General features: G+C 34.2%; 2 pseudogenes across 2 annotated transcripts; both read right to left on the reverse strand.

Annotated features, from left to right (window-relative positions):
• Positions 1 to 721: 721 nt before the first annotated feature.
• LOC143600241 (E3 ubiquitin-protein ligase RSL1-like) lies at positions 722 to 3,260 on the reverse strand (annotated as a pseudogene). The gene is made up of 2 exons (XR_013147437.1): positions 2,581 to 3,260; positions 722 to 1,640 (listed from the first exon to the last, which is right to left on the reverse strand). The product of XR_013147437.1 is annotated as an E3 ubiquitin-protein ligase RSL1-like (transcript).
• Positions 3,261 to 9,073: 5,813 nt separating this feature from the next.
• LOC143600242 (dof zinc finger protein DOF5.3-like) lies at positions 9,074 to 10,791 on the reverse strand (annotated as a pseudogene). Its single transcript, XR_013147438.1, has 2 exons — positions 10,747 to 10,791; positions 9,074 to 9,932 (listed from the first exon to the last, which is right to left on the reverse strand). The product of XR_013147438.1 is annotated as a dof zinc finger protein DOF5.3-like (transcript).
• Positions 10,792 to 20,463: the final 9,672 nt, after the last annotated feature.

Genomic DNA, 20,463 nt, shown 5'->3' on the forward strand with positions numbered 1-20,463 from the left:
GTTCATTATTTGAAATGGACTCGAAAAAACCGAAATTCTAACCAAACCGAATTTGAATTACAAAATTCGAATTCTGTTCAAATTGGTGAATCAGGTTAGCATCCAAACCAATTCGGTTTCAGTCGAATTTGCCATTTCCGAATGCTTTCAAACTGAATATTCAAATTTGATTCGTATTCAAATTCACTTTCAAAAAACCAAAATTAGAATACTCTGATTCTAATAACCCGACAACCAATTCGATGAAGACCCCTATAATGTATAAACATACACAAAAGATAACTAACTATTTTAGTGTATTTCTCTTAGGACATAACTAACAAAAGAAGACTTAATTCTTTTTAATTTTATAACAGACTGACTATTCATTTACAAAACAATTAACAAAACAATGAACAGATATAAAATAGAAAAAATATAATATAACTAAAGACAATTAGAACGTGTTGGCGGGTTAAGCCTGACACACATGAACCAAGCACGACATATGTATTATCGGGTTGACACAAACAATACCTGTTTAACCCAAACGAAAATATTTATGTGTTTTTTGTGTAGTAATACTTTGTATAACTCTGAATTTGCATTTTAAGCAATTATGTTTAAACGATGCCATATAGTTTAAGTTATTGCATAAAACACACCAAAAAATAAATAAGCGAGTTAACAGGTCAACCCACGAATCCGTCAGGTTGACACGAACCCTGCCCATTTAGTTAAACATGTTCATGGGTTCAGCCTACAAGTGACCCGAACCCATTCAGAGCAAAGCTAAACCCGTGAATTTCGTGTTAGGTTCGTGTCAGAAACTCACACACCTAAATACACACCATATGAAGATAGAAAAAACTATACCTGCAAGAAATATGATAACAGCCTTCAGCAAGTTCAACCAAATTCTTGCATTTGGTACACGCACGCCACTGGTTCCTTGTTGCAAGTGACTTGAGTTTAGTCTCGTTAGCAGACCGATGCGGAAAGCACTTCATGTAACGCTCACAGGTATAATCATCATGCCAAGGTACTTTACAGTTGATACAAAAATGTCTGTCACATTTAACACATTTTCTCATTCCCGGCCCCATGGCAGCGGTGGATGATGAAGCGGCAGTGTACACCATGTATTCTTGAAGCTCGGTTTTCGACATTAAAAACGAACAGTTAGAAAACGGGCAGTAAACTTTATCTGTTGGAGAAATAGAAGCTTCTTTGACCCGTAAGCTCATGATATCATATAACTCAGACGTTAAAAACTGCTTGCAGCTTTCGATTTGAAGTTCGGTTTTGCAATTCTCATGTGGACATTCAGGCAGTTTTCCTTGAAGTAATTTAGCTTCAACATGCTTTCTCATACATGAAAAACAGTATCTGTGTAGACATTTGTTGACCGAGAACATTTGACCACTGTAGATAGAGTCAAAGCATATTATACACTGCTCAAGTAATGTTCTGCCAGATATGCGGTTTGCAAATTTGTTGGCTTCTGATTTGATTGCATCTCTTGCTAGTTTATGAGCAAACTTGATGTTGTTTTGCCTCTCGAGAATCGGACCACAATAAGCAAATTTCCCTTGAATGACGCTTAATTGATCAACCAATGTTTTGATTTTGTCGGTTGGTGGTTGCCCTTTGCCAGTTAACTGCATTGAAAAAGATAACATCAGATTAATAATCAAACAGTCCATGAAAGATTGGTGATAAAGATTATCATATATAATAGATGTGTGACAAGTTATACTCATCCATGTGAAACCAGAATAATCAAATACACAAATTAGTTTCAGTCATGATGTTAAAACCTGCAAATTTCACAATTTTTACCATTCCAATCATATACAACATATATGAACCTCACATTAAGTGTCTTAGACAAGCCATGTTTCGTGAGTTGGTAGGTCGAACCTGACCCTAACACGACACAAACCCGAAAGTTGCTTCAAACACAAGAGCCTGAGCGCGACAAGAGTTTTCACATGTTGATAAAAAATGGCCCCTTTAACCAAAAATATTTTACGCATATTAAAACTCTAAAATTACAAATTACAACAAAAAATACAAACATATATAGCATAATTATACATAAGTGTGAAAACCAGATGCTCATTTCTCTCAATCCCTTAAACTTTGGCCTAAAATACTTGATCAGTTCAATTACAACGTAAAAACATATGTTTAACCTTTTGTTTACAAAAGACGTTAAACCGCAAACGGAAGATCAACAGGAACACACCCGTTTAGCTAAAAATGTTCATAGGCTCGACCAAAAACTGACCCGAACCCATTTAGACTACACCCAAAAAGTTGAATTTGGCGTTAGCTTCGCATTTTATTCGGGAATTAACAAAAAAAATTGCATAATGCTGGTACTTTATAGAGACTTTGAAGCAAATAAAAACAAGGGGAAAGTTAACGTACAAATTAAATTAACATGCTAACTGTGAGAATCAATAATTACACTATGGTGTATACATATAACTACACTACTTGATTTTCACAGCTAGCACGTTAATTTAATTTGTATTTAATCCAAACCCTAAAAACAAAGGCTCATGAGTCATGATCATCAAGATAGAGACTTACATGATGATAAACCGAATCACTCTCACAATAAACATGAACCCGCTTCAACCCGAGAGTAGCCACAGTAGTTAGCCCCTCAACCAACGCCATAACCTCCACCACATCACCACCACCACCATCAACCACCACCGGCTTCCCCAACTCAAACACACAACAATCACACGAGTCACAAACCGACACACCAATCCCACCAAACCACATCACTCCAACACCCATTACCGTCTCATCACTCACCAACCCCTTAACATAGACCCTAAACGTCTCCTCGTTCAACTCCGTACTCAACCCGTACGGCCTCTCAATATAATCACCACTCCGTACCCACTCGTGTTCGGGAACATGTTCAATTTCTCTCGCGAAGGCTTGATCGTGGATCAGACGGTTGAGATTGTCCTGCATTGTGCGGGCTTGGGTTTGGGCTAGGTCGTGGTCGAGGCGTTGTTGGTGGAAGTTGTCGAGTTCGGTGGCGAGGAGTGAGGCGATGGAGAATTGGGAGTCGGTGACTTCGGGTAATAATAAGAGTGGGGGTTGTTGTCAGGGTGAAGAGGAGGCGTTGAGGGCTTCTTGCATTTGGAGTTGGAAGGCGAAGTCGAGGTCGGAGTCGATGGCGATGGCGGTGGTGAGTGCGCGGCGTTTTTCCGAGAGGAGGAGCATGAGGTCGGTGTCGTCCACGTCCATACAGTGATGCGTTACTTGTTTTGGTTGTGATTATAATTTTAAACTAGTCGCTACGAGTTAACTAGTAATAAACTACTCATGTAGTGAACGTAAACCGGGTAAACTAGTCGTCACGACTAAAGGACTTATGAATTACTCGTGGGCGTTGATTACAAGGCATGGAACTTATTTAGTCGTGACGAGTAAATGATTAGTTAACGTGTTCGTTATGATTAGTTTAAGGACACGCCGCAAGTTTTAATTGGTTCTACAAACTACTAGTCACAACTATTTATAATACCTATTTCTGAAATTTTTTGCAAATTATACCTAAAACTAGAATTTTTTTTCGTAAATGCTTATTTTGGGAATTTTCCCGGTACTATTACTAAACCACCCAATTTTTTTTGTTTTTACATATAAAAAAAAGTGAAACTTCGAGTAAATAATTTCTTATTTGTTTGTATGACACCTTATGATATCATACAACGATCAATGTTCACCTTCATCTTTCATACTCAATTACCTGCCCTGCCTCTATTGGTCATCGCTGCTCATCAATGTTCATCGGTGTCGCGTATTCAACAACATTTGTCGACTATAGTCACTCATCATCGTCATTTTTGCTCCTTGTAAGCCTATTGTCTACCATGCATCCCCCCCCCCCTTCACGCTCGACAGTTGTTTACCATCTACGCCATTGTGGCTCACGCTTATCTTAAATTGCAATACACCTTTTGGATTCCTTTTAAAAGAAAATGTTTTGTGATTATGAATAGTTTTCTAAAAACGAAATAAAAATAAAACGCCTTTTGAGAAGCATAGATAGAAAAAGTTATATGCGACTAAAAACACATTATAAATGTTTGGGATTTTAGTCAAAAGAGAAAGTATCTAAGTCAGAGAGTCTATGCCATGTAACTAATATATCATTCCTAGTTACTCTTGATCGACACGGTTGTTTATAGGCTCTAAATTGAGAAGCATACAATCCCAATACTTCAAAGTTCAAATAACGGAATACCATCGGCGCCGAGGCTCCCGTGTTTGTGCAGGATCCGGGGAAAGGCTGGATCGCTTCCCTCCAAATAAATGTTCATTGAGTACTCCACTACATGGTCGTGGGTACGGTACCTAACATTATGTTTGTTTGTTAGAGTGAAACTAAATCATGCCTTATATGGTGTTGCTGGGCGAAAACAAACACAACATACATTTAACTAAAACTCTAAAAGTTAACAAGATTCATGCGAACGCACAGCGACACAACAAAACTCATTAATCATGTTTCATTTAATCTTCTGAATTGATTTCATGGTCCAAACTCGAGCATTGCCAAGAGAAACCGTCTATGTCGAGGGAGTAAGGGACTACGGCATGAATAGCATCTATGTGGACTATTATGTAGGCCTGATTTTAGGCAGTAAAGCCCAGAAAATAAGAACTTAGGCCTGGTTTCTATTGGCCCATATTAGCCGCAAGTCTTGAATTCTTGATACACTTCATGCACTTGTGTCTTAGCTAGGGCCTTTACTCGGTTGGTTTTAGGTTTGTATATATAACTAGCACCAAATGCGTGATGTGGTGGGAACTGTGTATATGACTGTTTACTATATTACCAGGTCTAATAAAAGAAAAGTTACAAACATGACAACGCGAGTTACAAAATTATGTTGCGGTATGGTACTACTTCGGTACCTCTAGTGAAAAAGAAAATACCAAAATCGATTTGTATAAAACAAAAAACCACAAAAAATGAATATCAGTTCCGGTAACGATGGTGGTCGTACGGTATCGGTTCGATAAAAAGTTATGTGTATTACAAAAGACATAATAATAATAATAATAATAATAATAATAATAATAATAATAATAATAATAATAAAATTATGTACAATAGTTTAAATACATAAAAGTCCTCTCATTAACCCAGTAAATAAAGCCATTGATATGCCAAAAATGATATCGGCATGTGCTAAATCGATTGAAAACCATAAACAAATACCGATTCCGGTATCAACATGAGTTGTGTCAAACCCAATGATGATAGTAGAGAGTATAACAAATGATTATAATAATAATAATAATAATAATAATAATAATAATAATAATAATCACTCTCAAAAAGTTTTGAGGTATTACGTTTAGGTAAAATGATGTTCTTTTTTTAAAAAAGTTTTACTTGAGCAGTTGGCGGTGGCGTCAAATTGGGCCCTTGGATTATGAAACTCTTTGTAAAGCCCACTCGTAATAATGGAATCGTAGAACCGTAAATCCGCAATGCCGTTTTTCTTAGGCAAATTTATTGTGTTTTTTAGTTGAATTGAGGATATTTTAGTTTTTAAAAGGCTGTGTTACTGTTTGCTTTAAGTATTTATTTATTTTACCTAGTCGATTTTTGATAATTATGAAACATGCTAGTATTTATGTCTACATGATGCGGCACGCTTGCGTATTTCACTAAACGAATATTTACAAAAGTTTTCAAAATACACGTAAGCCGGTAACTGACGTCAAATATGTATACAACAAAACACACAGCATTGATATCACCGTTGGAACCAAAAGAACGCATGCCAAAATCCAAATGTCATATGTGCCACGACTTCAAACATTATGGACAAACGTGGATGATCACTACAATGATATTGGCCTCGCCAATTAGTAGGACAATTTGCTCACTCACAATGTGTTCAATCACTACTGCCAAGCATTCCAAGAAAAACCGTGTATATCTTCATGTATTTTGTATATTTGTTTAATATTATTGATGTCTGCCTCCTTAACTATCTATTGCCGTATAGAGCAATAACACCTTAGCGTAACTGTAACCGTATATATATAAACAAACAAGTAAAGAATTATAATAATAAATAAATAAAAGGTTAACAATAAGTAAATAAATAATTGTAACAATACATAAATAAATAATAGATGCACCTTTGCAAAAATAGATTAACATACCTCGACATCTTCAAATATTCATCCCATGAATTGTACGAAGTGCTATACACAAGTTGACAAACAGCCGACGTAGACCATTTTTTACGCCTCTTCTAAATCGTCCAGTATGCATAAAAACATATTCCAACTCATGTGAAGCCGATGCCTAAAAGCTTTCTCATCATACATGAGATTGCCACAATATTAGTCACGCACAAGACGTTCATTAGCGTCCTCACGATCCCGATCAACTGTAGACTGTCTAGTTATTGAGAGCAAACTTTCGACATGATGGTTAACATATCAGATCTTGTAACACCTTAAATTAGAAACAATTTTTTTTTATTTAAAACTTAACGTGGAAAATATGATCCAAAAACTTCTTTGACTTTCACGACACAAAACTAAGTTTTACCAACCAAATACAACTTATGTTGTATACAACGATATTCTTTAGTTTTTAAACAAGTACTTAGATAAGACAACCAGTGATGTTTTCATTAAACGTTCACTTTGGTTCTTTTTGTTTTTGCTTAAAAGGTCTGCAGGGGGCTTATGTCTACGGGCGCGCAGACATAAGCTTCTGAAGATTGTTTGTTTTTTTAGAAGAAAAAGATATGAAAAATGCTTTTATGATCTTAAAAGATAAGCTATTGTTCAACTTCTTCACACTTCTTCACATCCTATCAACACCCAATGTCCAACACCACCACCACCCACCGTGGGCCACCACCATCACCGTCCACCACCACCGTCCACCGTTTGCCACCACCACCCACAACCACCACCCACCACCATCACCATCGTCCATCACCACCACCACCCACCGTCACCGTCCATCACCACCATCCACCCACCGTCCACCACCACCACCCACCGTCACCATCCACCATCACCACCACCACCCACCGTCACCGTCCACCATCACCACCACCACCCACCGTCACCATCCACTATCACCACCACCACCCCACTGTCCGCCACCACCACCGTCCACCACCCACTACCCACCGTCACCGTCCACCACCACCACCCACCATCGGCCACCACCACCGTCCACCAACCACCACAACCGTTCATCACCATCACCCACAGTCCGCCACCACCCACCACCACCGTCCATCACCACCACCAACCACCGTCGGCCACCACCACCGTCCACTACCACCACCACCACCCACCACCCACCACAACTGTCCATCACCACCACCCACCATTCACCGCCTACCACAACCGTCTGCCACCAATTGTCCACCGCTATCCACTTTCACAGTTCGTACACCACCACCAATTATTTTAGCAATCTGCAGACGTTAAATAAATTTTATCTACTGTATTATGTATGATATGTAATTAATTTTCAACTTATGCAGACAATATCCAGTTTATAAAACAAACAGTATTGTATTTTCAGATTGCATACCTTCAGACCACATCTTCAGTTGCAGACATGAAATCAGATGAAATCAGATTGCAGACAGTTTTTGTCATAAAAAACAAACAGCACCTTAAACAACGAGGAAGTGCATTTATTGACCGACTCTAAACGCCCTATCTTCTACGTTATAAATCCATTCCCGTGCTTTATATAAGATTATAAGGCAACAAAATACTATAAATTAGTATAGTAAGTATATAATATCATAGCAACACAATATTCGAGACTCCTAATCAAAATATGAACAATTCTCCAACTTGTAGCATCCCATAGTCTAATACAATAGTACAAACTGTACAATAATAATAACTTTGGCTGGTCAAAAGAAAATATAGAACAAAAAGAAAAGAGATGTTTTTGTAAGTATTTAAGATATTCTTAATAGTTTATGTAATATTTTTCATTATTTAATTGTTTGGGATTTACGTATAGATTGAGTCAGTGATTTGGTAATAGATAATCTCAGTGACACCACCAACCTTCTCACGCCCAAATCTTTCAATTTGTCTTTCACACACTTCCATTTTGATTTTCTTTGTTTTTAATGTAAGTGCGTTTTAATCATATATTAAATTCCATTTTCCAATCATCTAAAAACAAATTTTAATTCATTTTAAACTAAATAATGTAACATGTTATATTGCATACTATGTATGTATTTACAAAAACATAATATATATTATAGATCCATTTTACTGATAAGAATTTAATACACAAAATGCCTATAAAGTTAAGTTTACACTATTAAATAATTATTACAAATAGATTAAAAAAGAAAAAGGAAGCAAGAGTGAAGATTACCAATAAAATAAATGTTGTTAATTAATTATTTTTTTACCACTTTGAGGATTTTGTTAAACGGATTACGATCAGGTCATATTTTTGTAGACGGATTCTTACTATATTTTTATAGACAGATTCTTGTCTGTAATGAACATCGTTTTGGATAACCAAATAATAATCATCTTGAAATATCTTAATCTCACTTATTTTTGTTATATTCATAACATAGAGACCACAATTTCTAGTGTTGCATCAAGAGAAGAAAGAATGTTTTTTTTCAGAGTTAGGATTGTCATGTGAGGTCCCATTTTTTTTGGGTTAAGTGCTAGCTTTATTTTTTTTTATTCTTTCTATGGAAGAAGATCTAATATATACAAGAACAAAGTCCCATGAAAGTAACATATGCACTGATAATGTTCTTGGTGTAGGAAACAAAAACTGGTTCTTGACTGTCAAAAACAAACAAATAAAATGTAGTTAAAACCAAGTAAAGAGATCTATCCTTCTCTCCCCCTATCCAAATCCAAACAAAATATATTTTAAGTAAAATTCTCCTGAACTAGCATTAATTAAACAACAACATGATGATTGCTATGATAATATTAATATGAATAATAATAATGATGATGATGATGATGATGATGATGATATGAATTTGCACTTGCACTTAAACTACATGAGAGGACTATTAATGAGTCCATGCCAATTTGTTGCACCAATCCCATTAATCCACCCTCCAATCATTGTCCTCCCAGCTGACTCAACTTCATGAACCATGTTCCCTTGATATCCCGTTGATCCAACATCAAATGAGCTCATCATGTTGCATGCTTCTTGATGATGATCATGGAACACAGGGTTCCACATTAGGTGTTCTTGATCATGAATAACACCAACATTGTTCAAACCCCATGTCTCCATTTCCAATATTAATATTATTATTACCACCATTATACACCATATTACTTGTGTTATCAAGAAACCCAAGAAACCCTAACTGGTCCCCAATATTGGCACCCAAATGATGGTCAATATGGTCAAACTGGTCATGCCCAATGGACCCAGTTTGTTGCCTCTGGAGTCTAGCAAAAGCAAGTGAGAGATCAGTGGAGGTTGAATCATATGGCAACTGAGGTACACCTGCAAGTAGATGATTGTTCGAACTCGGTGCGAAGAAATTAAGTGGATGTTGTTGTGGTCCTGATCTCATCTTTGAAGGTGCAGAACATGGTGATGAGTTTGATGAATTTGCAGCAGAAGAAGATGATGATGAGTTTCTTTTATTATTCTTCCTGCAGCCTCCGCCCACCGGGACATTTCTTAGGGTCCCGCCTTTGGTCCAGTACCTTCGGCATGATTTGCAGAAGTATCTAGGCTGAGTGAGGCTGTAGTTGTTGTAGTAACAGAATTTGGTGTTGCTGGAATCGCATCTAGGGCACTTCACAGCTTCCTCAGGCGGCCGCGGTTTTTTGTCGTCTTGTGGTTTTGTGCAGACTTGTAACATGCTCTCTAATGTCTGGGAAGAAAGCTCCTGTAATGATAATAATAAAAAATTCAAATCAGATCTTAAACTGTCAAAACAGATTCATAACAATTTTATTTAATTATTTTTTAACTGCAACTCATGCTCTCTAACTTTACTCTTCTCTTAAACCTTTTTTTTTTCTTTTTTTTCTGTTAGTCAAAAGACTTAAAACCCTCGTCACTTAGAAACGCAATTTGGTATACAAAATTTCATAACAATTAACGAACAATAATATTAATAATTACATCCAAAAAAATAAATAATATTGATCGAATGCAACATAACTCGATCAATATTTATTATGACATAAATAAACTAGAAACGTTAAAACCTAACTTGACTCGTGGACTAAAGTATTAAAACTCTAATACAAATTTGGTAATTACCTGACAATGATGCCCTAATTGGACTATTAAACCAAAATTCGAACAAAACCCTTAACTAATTCAGTGATTAAACAATGACAAAGTTCCGTTAAAGCATTGATGATGAAATCGAGTACTCAAACTCTGAAATCATAGCAAAGAAAATTTAGCTCAATGGTATCTGGTTGTGTAATAACTGCTCCTTTCCCTCGATCTCTTTAGAGGTGGAGTGTTCAAATCTTTCAATAGACAGATTTGGTGTAGATTATTAGTTGTTAAAAAAACGACGAAATCTTGAAATTGCTTATCAATCTCTACATGTAATTGTTTAAATCTAACAAATTACTCGACCTGAAACCTAATTGTGAAGTTAAAATTTATACAATATTCAGCTCAATTATTTCTAAGTAATAGATCAAATTAATAAATAAACCAAACTGGAAGAAGTAATCTACCTGCTGGTGATGGTGAAGTCCTGCAACATCCATGTCTACTTCCATATATATATAAACTGCTACTGTGTGTTTGTGTGTGTTAGTGAGAAGGAGATCAAAGAGTGAAGATTGAAGGAGTTTTTGAAGTTCAAAAAAGATGAAGAGAGAGAAAGTTAGAGAGAGGTGTGCTTCATGCAAGATGGATATGATGTCTGAGAGTATCACCAGCGTGTATATATACACACTTAAAACATATATACGTACACTCTCACTCTTGAATATATAATCTTATTTTATAAGTTGTGTCTGCGCATATAACGAGACAATAAGATTACCTGTGAATACTGGTAAAAAAATATATAGTTTTTTTAATAACGTTTAGAGCTACCATAATATCCTGAAAAGCCTTTTCATTGACAGAATGTCCGTATATACTAATTTTGATACTTCATAGATGACTCACTCAAAAACGTTATTATGAAGGAATTAAGAAACCCACACAAGTGTGATAAAAACCACCTGAGTCAGTTTTGAGCTTGAGACCTTAAAATCTCAGGCCTTAATCAGCACCCAATTTCTCCCAATACTATTGACCCAGAAGCCCAGTAGCAATTAAAATCTATTAATATGCTGATGAATATTAAAGAAGAGTTAATAATCCTTCATAGCACTTAAATGCATGTCATTATTTAGAACACTTATGTAGCATTTGGTATGCTGTAATGGAGAGATCGGGATGGAATGATCGATTGTAAAGGAATGGAAAAAAGTGTCTTTGGTTAATATATCAAATGAATGGAATGACTCATTACCTAGTCCATTTTTTTTAATTTCGAATATGACAGGTTGAGGACATAAAGTATACTTGACTATTAAAAATTGAAAGAAAATGGTTTTAATTATGGGTGTTGCAAACTGATTCCATACAAAATCATTGTAATATCATGATCAAGGTGTTTGAAATACTAATCTGTTTCATTTAAGTTGATTGTTTAATATTATGATCTGTTTGTGTTATATCTTCTATACAAAATTCTCAAAAATTGTTTGATATATGGGAGGAATGATGGTGTTGCTTTCAGTGAGATATTTGTTGTGAATAAAACCTTTGCAATAGCTTTTACTCTGATTTGTGTAATGGGTCACAACAAGTTTTACTTGAAACATGCCCACTTTTAGTACGACTTGGAACATGGGGAAGTTCAACTTGTATTTGACCCTTTAAATAAACGGGTCAACTTTGCTACTTGTGTTCTCTTATAGCTGGAAAAACGGACGGGTCGTGTTAGTCGGCGCACCACATAAGAACCGGTTTGGTTGGTATAAGTTTGGGTCAAAACTGATCATTTTAAGAAAACTATTACTTTTGGTTCGGAACATGTTTTCTTTACATCTTTTTTCTACAGACAAAAATAAAACTCACTATAACTGTTTAGTTTTTTGAATGTTGTTGGAGTGAAGTAAAATGTGTCAAGATCATCTAAATTAGAAGTTTAGTAAGATGGCATGCTTGAAACCGAAAAAAATTGTTATAAAATGCCTATAACTTTATTTATGTTACACTTCTTTGTTGATATTACCAAATATGCGGTTGTCCTTGCTTATAATTTTATAACATAAGGCATCAATTTGATAAAAGACATGAAGTAAGCCATGTAAGTTTATTTTTTGTTAGTTATGAATGGTTAATAACTTAATATAGTTAAACTCTCAATTTGAATCCTTTGGTTAATTTTTTTAACAATAGAAACTCTTACAGCTGTTAGTTCGGTAACAAAATATGTTGAACTAACACAACAATATATTTAGAATCAGTTTGTTCACATTTTTCAGTTTTTGTGATTTTCTTAAGAGTTTTTATGTGTTTTTTTATACATGATTATTGCAACTTGAAGAATCAGAATTATATAATAACAAAATAATAAACGAGATTTAATTTTACAAACTCGTGTAATACGCGAATTTATAACCTAGGGAGATAATAAAGAAAATGATGCATGGGAGTAATGTGAATGGTTGGAAGGTTTTAGACATTGACTATACCTTCCTTTCATGTTACCTCAACCAAATATTCTTTCACATTAATATCATACAACGGCGAGAGTGGGTTTCCTATAGGAAAAGAACAATTCAAGACTAGACTAGAAGAGACGTTCTTTTGTTTGAATACTCTATGATGTGGACCTTATGTGATGATTCAAATACCCCACTCAACCCTATATATGTATATTTTAAAAATAAATAATATTATTGTGTTTTATAAAATAATCTTTTGATTTACTTATGTTTTGTTTGATTATGTCTTACTTTCAAATTTTCTATTTACTTTATACACAATTATTTATAATTTAAAATATTATAAGTATGCTAATTTTTTCAGTCAAATGGCTACATAATCTATTACTGACTCTATCAAGTATTTTATAAATATTACATATTTATTTAAATAATATGTGTTAGTGTGGTTATGTGAAGATCGACCATAATCACACATCTTTCAAAATCTAAACGGAAATGAATAATACAAGAATTATGAACATAATGACACATTTAAATATATAAACAGAAAATATGTTCATATTGACACGTAACTTAAGCGGATTTAGATAATCACTAACTGACATAACAATAAAATATCATGTGCTTTGAAATGTCTTTGGCCGTATTGAAACGATCAAACGAAAAAAGTGTTTGTATTATAGTGGAATAAAAGTGAAAACAACTTATCTTATTTGTTAAATGAGACAATGAAAAAGAATGTAATTATGTACGTGAAGAACAAAGAATGATATTACATGCTGCAGAGGTGCACAAACCGGTTTAAAACTTAAAACCGATTTGGGTAAAACCGGTTAGGTTTGGTCAACAAAAGTCAAAACCGGTTTATGATCGGTTTCGGTTCGGGTTGAAATCAGTTTCTTACCATGGTACGATCAGTTTCGGTTCGGGTTTTGAACGGTTTCGGTTCGGGTTTTGACCGGTTTTTGCCCGGTTTTGGCTGGTTTCGGTTCGGTTAAACAGTTTGGAACCGGTTTTGGTGGAGAAAACTACAAACCGGTTCCGAACCTACGGTTTCAATCGGTTTCAAACCGGTTTCTACATAATCGGTTTCAAACCAGTTCGGTTTCGGTTCAGTTTTCGGATCAATTCAGTTAACCAGTTTATTTGCCCACCTCTAATCTACTGTTTAATAATATGTAAATAGTAGTTTATTGATGTGAGTTTAAAGGTACGCAATATTGGTGCTAAACGCAAAATTTGTTCATACGAAAAGGGTTATATGTGGTAAAAAAGAAAAAAAAAGTTTATAATTGAAAGCATGCCATAGATAACAAATCTAAATCCTTTTAATATTATATGAATAGTTCACATAATTTTTTTAAAAAATTTGTGTTTTTTAAATACAAATATGTATGTTATGCACACAAAAACAATAGATTAAAGTAAAATCATGACGTAATTATTGTTAATTGTGTTATTCTTGATGTAGCAATAGTTTAACGTCTGTTTATATATTTAACCATTTCAAAAATGTCAATTTTTGTACTAGTGTGTATGCTTTATATATAAACGAATTTTTTTTTTAATTCAATGAGAAATGAATAAACATTACATTTCAGTCATTTTCATTATATTTAATAACTCTTAAACATTGTAAAAGTTTAATAAATACATATTGATATCAAACTTTAAATTTTGATAAGGTTATTTACGATATGTATAAAATATTATGAAAAGTAGAAAGTAAATTTTTGCACTTCAACTTACAGTTTATTTTGAAGGGAAGGAAAACTCACATGAAATAACAATCGATGCGATATGTCATCATCATTGTGCTGGATATCACAAATATTTTTCTATATTAAGCTTTCTCTATTTCATTGACACGTTCCTGTCATTATGTTTGCGGAAGAAGTAAAGAAGCTGTACCAAATAGAATTCATTGCCACTCCATAACTATCATAACCACTATATTTACTTTGTAGTGCTTCAAGAAAATAAAGGTTAAATATACGAATTTCTATCTATCAAACTCATTTCTTTTGGAGAGACAAAACTTATCCAGCTCCTTGATATCGTCTAGGCAAAAGGCCCTTTGATTATTATATTTAGGTCTAACGAGGATACATTATACACATGCCTTTATGTGGCTCCATGGTTTGATCTTGATAAGAACATTGGGCAAGGCCAAGTTTGATGAAAACACTAAATCGTACGTAGACAATAGTGACTAAAGTCCAAACTTGGTTGCATTATATTGAATGGACTAAGACCACCCGTAGTGGGTATTTCCCATCCATGTATTCCCTCTCAAAACACCCGGAACACTGCCCCCGGGGCGTTCTGTCCTTCTGGGGCGTTCTGGCCTTCAAAAATATAACAATTCAAAGATTGAACTATGGAAAGCGGGTTTTCCCACATTGATGAAATAGGACAATGGTTTGTCTGATGTTGCTAGAATAACAAACTTATGAGCTACTTGTTAGGAGAAGGGCTCACAAGATTATATTCTTGTATGACAAGACGCATTCAGTGGTCTTAGTGATGGTGCAAAGCACAAACACGGGCACGAGCTTGGGCGAAGTGAGATGGGTGCAACGTGATGCTTTGATGGCGCACTTTGCACTACGCGATGGATGGATAGAAGCGTCGTCGTGTAGCGGTTGCCACGCTACACGATGGGTACATAATTGACCCATCGTGATACGTTGCATGCTGGCTACGCAGCCGTGAAACGTTGCATGCCACGTGTCGACATAGCTAGAGCTGACTCGGCAAGCCTATAAGGTCATCATGCTACACGATTACCCTTCTTTTAAGCTGTCACGATACGCGCCGTACTCCAAAATCAACTATAAAGGGGGGGGGGGGGTCTCAAGGCCTGCATTACTCGTTCAAATTTTCTCGCTCTCTCTCACTTTCTTATATATTAGATTATTGGTATAATACCGAATCTCCGCAACAATACCCTAATCCGATCGTTAGAAACTTTAATATACAAATGTCAATCTCTGCCTACAAGGTGAGAATTTATGTTATCGTATAAAGTTTCTAATCTCGTGATTATCATTACAATTATCAGTTTATACTAATATACACTAAATTGTGTTAAACTAGGTGCTTAATTACCAAGAAGCTCATAAACAGTTAGCACCAAATTTGAGCCTGTGCGTGGTAGGCAGCCGCACGAGGCCCAAAACCGAGAAGGGCCCAAAATTTTTTTAAAGTGTTGTTATGGATCAACCTATTATAGTTTAACTTGTAAGTAAAACATAGACCCCAAAATTTAAGAAATAAGTTTTTGTTAGTTGGGCTTGACTCATTAGTACTTTATGTAAAATAAAAGAAATTTTCATCTTATTTTATAACTTCAATTTTAGCTGAACTTTTGCCACACTACCGATATGGGATGAGAAACTAAAAATGCTTTCATGACTTATACGTTGAATCGGAATTCATCTGATGCCTTATATCTACTTAATCAAATTACTAACGTAAGTCTTTAATTTCATCCAATAAAATAATAACCAGTACTATTTCTTTATATATGATTATTAAATAGTTAAGATTTCAATTATATAAAAGGGAAATGAGACGATTTGGAAGTATAAAAGTTAGAAAATACATGAATGATCGGTTTCAGTTAATTCTAGAAAACGAAGGTACACTAAAATTAACTTTAACTGAGGATAATTGTTCTCATGTTATAAAATTATGCCTTGAAAAAACGGTTGATTAGGTATATCCGTTTATCGACTTATTGCTTTATTATGATTAAAATCATTTGATTAGGTACATCCGCTTATCGACTTATCGCTTTATTATGATTTTGTGTGTGTATACATACATACATATGTATGTATGTATGCATATATATATATATATATATATATATATATATGGGGCCCATTTTTATAACTCATGCAAGGCCCACGAAAGCCATCAAGTTCTCGGGGACGGCCCTGTAAACAGTAAACCTGCAAGGTGAGATATTTGAGTTTTTGTGCAACTTGCATTTGTGTGAGACAACTAGTTTTCCAAACACTGTCATTGAGTTTTCTAACCTGTAAAACTCATAGCAGAGTCCAAATGTTTTATAATGATTTTTATTACATTACAGTGATTAAGTCTTTGCAGACTTACTGAATGGTTACTACTGGTATGTTGGGTTTTGTATACAAGGATTAATTATGACACGTTACTTATTGGACAAGTGTTAGCTAATAAGTAATATGACTACAGTCACATATACGGTCAAGTGAAAAATACCTTTCATTAAATTATAAGCAGACAAATGTAAAAACATCTTAATGTTGTAATTGTATAAATGTGTCATTTATAAATGAATGTACTCACCATTATTTCCTGCTGATCAAATATTTTTTTAAACATGTTTCATGTGACTTGTTAATGATACGGCAATGATGCATGTGGGCCTTGCAGTTTAGATAAGTGGCTTATCACTAGAATAAAGAAACATATTTTTGTAAAAATAGGGTTTATCCATATAAAACCTTTGTACATATAAATGCGGGTTTTATCCCAGTTTATGAAATGTAAAACACGGTGTTTTAAACTCTGAATAAATTTTCATACTATGGTCCTGGTGAATTTTCTGTTGCCAAATCAATAAACACCGGTACCATTACTTGCGTTCATGGCTCCCCTCCTGGGGTAGGGTTAGGGGTTGTGACAAAAAAAAAAAAAACTTCCAACGTTGTGGAAAAAACGTTGGATGAAGACAATGTTGAGACTAAGGAGAGAAACCATCTAATAGAACGGGACGTGGTGGCGTTTTAGACGTTGTGACTACAGCTGGTTAATGTTGCCATTTAGTCAAAGTGGAAAACTCTGGGATGTCTATTTACTTACTTGAGGTCTGGAATAAGGGTGGTTTACAGAGTTATAACCGTCCGATGTTATAATTACAACATGTTGATTACTGGAATTGAACTCAATACCTTTCTTTTAAAATGTTTATGGCTTACCAACTCAATTAGGATTAATTGATGTTGGTCTTTTCTTTTTCTTAATTGGTATAAATTTACAACCTTCCATTTTATTACTTTTAAAATGCAAATATAAATTATTCTTACTAATCTATGCATTTTAATAAATTATATATATCCTATGAATCCATAAGATATGTTAATATGTATATTATTAAATTTAACTTTTTTATTTTACTTTTTAACAACCCGTATGTCACACGGGCTTTATCCTAGTTCATCATCATTGAACCGTAAACAACTAGTAGAGTAATACAGAGGTTATCTGCGTTTTGGACACATTCTCCACCCGAACTTACTAATTGAAGGATCATAGCCCATTTTCTTCTAATCTTCAAGGTTTCATTATTGATTGAGAAATGCATTTTCCTTGATATTAACCCGAATCACTCTCGTGAAGAAATTTCATCACAAAATGGTGATTTGTACCATCACTCATCATTATCAAACCCGATGATACTATTTCCCACCAATAGCTCGTTGGAGTCGATTAGATTAATGCCTAACAACATGTTACTTATAAAGTTTTCCTCAAATAATGATATGAACATTCCCATTTTTGTTAAGAAACTCTATGCATTTTTAAGCTAATTTTAACGTAATACCGACATAAAGACCAATAGGTGTTTGTTTTTTCAATGAGAATGACGGAGGTACAAGTAGGGTTGGCAGGTCGAACCCAACACGAACCCTATGCCCCTATCACGTCATAAATTTGAAAATCGTTTCACACACATGAACCCTGAACACGACCCGTTTATTTGCCTGTTGAAACGGACACGACCAGCCTAACCGAATTTTTTTTTACATATACTGATACTTTAATTTTCTGACTTTATATATTTTTAAAAGAACTAGCAAGACAAACCCACGTGTGACGGGGGCCTTGATAAGCAACCAACGCATTGCAGTGAAACGTTGGAAATATTCGTCACTTTATATAAGAAAATGAAATCATGAAAAAAAATCATGTATAAACATTGATAGCTGTTGGAATATGCAAGGTTCGTTTTTGACAAGTTGTACATTAGTATTTATTCTGTAAATTCAAATATATATATATATATATATATATATATATATATATATATATATATATAACTTGGTTATGAAAAAATTAAAGGCGAGAGAGACTAGTAAAAAAAAGCATATCTGAAACGCTCCAAATTTGGGTAGTTTCATAGTTAGATTTATTCGTGAGACATAGTTCTCAAAACTATGCAATTTCGTAGACGTTGCAACAAAACTTAAAATTAAGTCAATAGCATCCAAACAATCATGACAAGGTCGTTTACATAACAAATGTAAGCAATGTAGCTTCATAATTTCTCGTAATCTTCTGGTTTCTATTATAGTGAGCTTTAGCCTGTTTCAATCTACATCTGTACATAAACTTGTATTATTCAGCTTCATGTATATGTTTCTTGGTTCGGGTGAGAGCAAAATGCCATCAAACTGTTTGCTATGGGTGTGTGGAGGCGGCGCCGGGGAGGGGGGTTGTGAAAACCGGGCGACTTTGAGGGGGTGTGTGGCCATCTAACTTTTCTCTCTCTTTGTCTCTCTCTCACTCACATACATGTATATATATAATGGGGCAACAGAGTGGCTACAAAATCATATCGGGACATTATGAAAATGGACAACAAAATTACGTGACTATGACATGACGGTGATGTGTTACTTTGAAGAGGCTTTAAATCCTCTCCAAAGCGAACATTCTTAAAGAAACATACGGCAAAAAAAAATCAGAAAAATATATATTTTATTAAATAAAATCCTCATAACATATAAAATACAATATGATAAAGACGCATGACACTTGATTTCAATACCTAATCAGACAAATCCTATTCTTCTTTTTATGTGTCTCCCTAAGATCTCTTTTTTAATATAGTAAATGACAAAATGGGAACAAAAACACATACATCCCACTCACTAATTAACTTGTTAACCCAATCAGATTATTGGAGAAATTTATATAAATCATTACCTTTTTTAATATAATATAATATAATAACCTTATATTATGAAATTTAACCCTTATAATTTATCTGATCTGATAAAATTATGGATAATTTATGTCTCTTTAATTAAATTTTGTTATATTTAAAAGATTTAAAAAACATTTATGAGTGTTTAAATTCATTTAATTTTTTTTAAGAAAAGTATATTGATTTTTGTTACCCAGTTACCTATAATTTAAACCCTTACCATTTATATTGGCAAAGTCTTATCAAACTCCTAAATACTACTAAGCTAAAATACACTTTAGTATTCATTTTATAATTAATTAAGTTGTTCCATTTACCCGTTTGAAATAATAGCATTGAGAGTGATTATTAAATTGAAATCTAAGCTTAAATAAATTCAAAAGTGGTAATAGAAAACTCAAAAAGGTAATTATATTACTACCAACACATATCAAAGTTTACAGCTGGAAAAAGCGATAACAAAACAAGGGACCAAATTAGCGACTGAAAATATTGTCGCAAAGTCAAGCCCAAGTTATATGGTCGCAAAAACAGTCACGGTTCTAAGTTTTAAAAAATAATATATAAGTTGGTAAGTAAATGATAAAAAAAACTAAAATAAAAACTGATCAAAAATCGATCACTATTTTTTTTTAATTTAGTAAAATAGTGCAAGAAATTAACTAATTAAGACAACCTCGTATCTTTAGATTATATTTCTTTTTTCAAAAAGACTTGATTTGCACAAAACTTCTATA

This window comes from Bidens hawaiensis, unplaced genomic scaffold (assembly GCF_021521415.1).
Source record: "Bidens hawaiensis isolate Kalapana, Puna unplaced genomic scaffold, B.hawaiensis_p1.1 tig00053847_1, whole genome shotgun sequence".
NCBI classification, from domain to species: domain Eukaryota; kingdom Viridiplantae; phylum Streptophyta; class Magnoliopsida; order Asterales; family Asteraceae; genus Bidens; species Bidens hawaiensis.